The following is a 3,416-nucleotide window of genomic DNA, read 5'->3' as shown; positions in this document are numbered from 1 at the left end:
TGAGGGAATATCCTCACCTGGCCCCCTTCTCTGTTCCTTCTTTTGGAAAATTAAAAAAAAAAAAAACAAGAGGGGAGGATTTACAGCCCCCCGCTCCCTCCCTTTTTAGTCGCCTTCTACGACACGCAGAGGACACGTGGGAAGTATTCTTTCTCCCCAATCCCCAGGGATAATATATATATATATATATATATATATATATATATATATATATATATATATATATATATGTATATATATATATATATCATAGAACATACAAACCTCCAACAGCCAGGATCGAACCCGGGACCCCCGTTCAAGAGGCAGGCATGCTAACCGCTAGGTTATGGGCCTGGCTAGCCTAGCGGTTGAAATGCCTGCCTCTTGCACAGGGGTCCCGGGTTCGATCCTGGCTGTTGGAGGTTTGTATGTTCTATGAAGGTGCGCGTTCATATGTACTTTATTCGTATATATATATATATATATATATATATACCCGTACACACACGCATATATACATACCTATACATTTCAACGTATACATATAGACATACAAAGGTATATACATATATATACATGTACATAGTTCACACTTGCGCCTTTATTCATTCCTGACGCCACCCGGCCACACATGAAATGACACCCCCCTCTGTACGGTTGAGTTGATAGGACGGAAATCATTTCTTCTTCGTCTGTTGTACTCTATGAAGATCAGGCGGCCTTTGTAGATTCATCACAAAAATATGTACGTCCATCTGTAGTACTCTGGGCTATAGTCTTATGACACACTACGACACACTCTAGTGAACAGTGTGACGATGCTGGCCAGTGTGTCCCCTCAGGTCACACTGGCAGGGGTTATATGGGAGTCCGTCAACACCCATTCAACAACGTGTTCAAATAACAGATCAGCTCTTACGTGTTCAAACATCCTGATTAACAGTAGCCCGTGGGAACAGTGAGCCCGTGGCAGCATGCATCTAACTCTATGTAACTCACAGTAAAATGATAATGACAAATACCTAATAAAAAACTAATGGTAGTGTGCGTGAGTCTTACATTTTGCTCGGCCACAACCTGGCTCAAGCTCCTGCCAGCCATGATAAGTTAGTGTTATACATGAAATAATACTGAATATTAGAGTACAGAAATAAGCAAATTGTAGGTATGTACAAGAGTTATTCCTATATCAACTAGTATGCTTGAGAAGAGGGATAACACACTTTACAATTATTAGATTATCATAAAGATATATACATGGATATTATATATGGTGTAAACAAAATCAGTATGCAAATGAAATGAAAAAAAATCAAAAAATCAAAAACAACTTATTAAATACATATTATTATGGAGTTAGATTTCTCCTTAAATAAGGAAGTGCTGCTGCAACTACCTTCTGAATTCTACATTAGATACCTTATGTCGTAGACGACAATATGACATAAATACTACGAACACAAATATAAGTGCAATAAACAATGAAACAATTGAAATTCCAGATATATGAGAAGCGTACTTAAAAGGTACAAAAGCCAGAACATCTATTGTAGAATCTAGATCGTTCTGAACCATAGATGGAAGATGTTGGATCTTTACTTCATTGATGATTGGTAAGTTGATGTTTTGGGGGATTCGTCCTAATAATCATGAGTGCCGAACAATTTGAAACTGGAACTGATAATAGTACATTGTTGTCCTAACTGAATGTGTCCCAGAAACAAATAAGATTTGGGATGATTAGGTGGGCAATGAAGAAGAACATTTTGTGGGTCTGGGAAAAACAGTACGTGATACTGGTCCATACTTTCAATGTAAGGTTCATTAACAACAATATCCTTAAAGGAACAAGAACGAAGAACATTTTGTTGATGCCCAAAAAGTAGTTGGTACTTACATGAATTTGTTTGTAAATTATGGAAAACCAAGGTATGGGGGGGAGGGGGTAAATCAAGTTGTCAAGCAATGGTTTATGGCACAATGCTAAATCATCCATGGAGAGATGTGCAATCAATGAGGAATAAATATTTTATAATAGAAAGTTCATGTTATCAGCAAGGACGATAGTTTTTTGCGACCCTTTTGTATAATTAAAAGAGAATGGTATTACGTTCACAAGGCTGTAAGTATTGGAGTCAGTGAATGGTATGTGGATAATGACCGCTTCGAGGATCACGTCAACCGTTAGTAAGGAGTAATAACTGGCCACGTGATGCAGAGGGAGAGCTGGGGTGCAACCGAATTTCGTCATTGCTTGTTTAATGATACGTGTGAGTTCCGAGAAGGAATAAAAAAATGATGGCGTGACAACTTGGTTTACCAGATTATCAACATCTTCCAATAAGCCAGTGAAATAATGTGTATGATAAGTGATCTGGGCATATAAACTATCAACCTATGTGGAAATAGTCACTATAGCATATATGGGATTAAGAGACTTTGACAGTAGTGCTACATGTTGTGTCAAGTTATTAACAGTTAACATTATGTCATTCAAATATTTAGAATGTTGTTTTAAGATCTTAGCTTTAGCCTTAATATACCTATTGTTAAGAAGTTGTTGAAATTGTAAGGATCTAACCTGATTCCTAACTGAATTAAGTTCTTCCTGAGTAGCAATACCAAACAAATATGATTGGAGGAACCCTACACAATTAGGCAGACCTCTCTTGCTTCTCCTTTGTTTTTTCATGTTGATCCTGGCATTAATATTTACTGGAGATTCAATGTCTTGTATTATGTCATACAAAATCACACAGGTACTATTCAATTTCCATGTCCATTGGTTTAACAAAATTGGAGGTCCAGGAGCAACACTAGAGTTTCTGATGGACGCACTGGTGTAAAACTTGAGTAGGGTAGAGCGTAAGCGAGGTACGGCCTCCATTAGTTTTACTAAATTATCGTAAGTGTAGGGCAGACCCTCCAGGCCCTGCTTAACTGAGACTGTGTCCCTCACGAGGCGGACCCCGCGGGGAGTCGTGAGAAGGGCGCCTGGTACTGCCATGGTGTCATATACAGGAAGACACCATAAGGACATGAGAAGGAAGAACCTGGAAAATGATAAACTTAGCAACTTCTTAAAGATGAGGTCTTAATGAATACTGATGTGTGTGTGGTGGTGTTGTGAGGGTGGTCGGTTGTGGTGTGGGGACAGTCTGAACAGTGGTAGAAGTTGGTTGAGTGACATTGTTTGGGATTTGAGGAGTATTGTCTGTTGTGGTACCGGGATGATCATGTTCAGAATACTGTAAATTTTTCAAGTGGTCCTCATGTTCATCACGAATGTCACCTGAATTTAGATGTCATACCCTAAACTTATATCCCTTTAATGAGCTAAGACTCTATAGGGCCAGAAAATTTTGGGTCAAGTTTAGGAACCTCACTTCTTGAGTTTAATTCCTACACCATTACCAAGAGTCCGGGAGCCACGT

Source organism: Panulirus ornatus, chromosome 12, assembly GCF_036320965.1.
Source record: "Panulirus ornatus isolate Po-2019 chromosome 12, ASM3632096v1, whole genome shotgun sequence".
NCBI classification, from domain to species: domain Eukaryota; kingdom Metazoa; phylum Arthropoda; class Malacostraca; order Decapoda; family Palinuridae; genus Panulirus; species Panulirus ornatus.
This window is presented reverse-complemented; position numbering follows the sequence as displayed.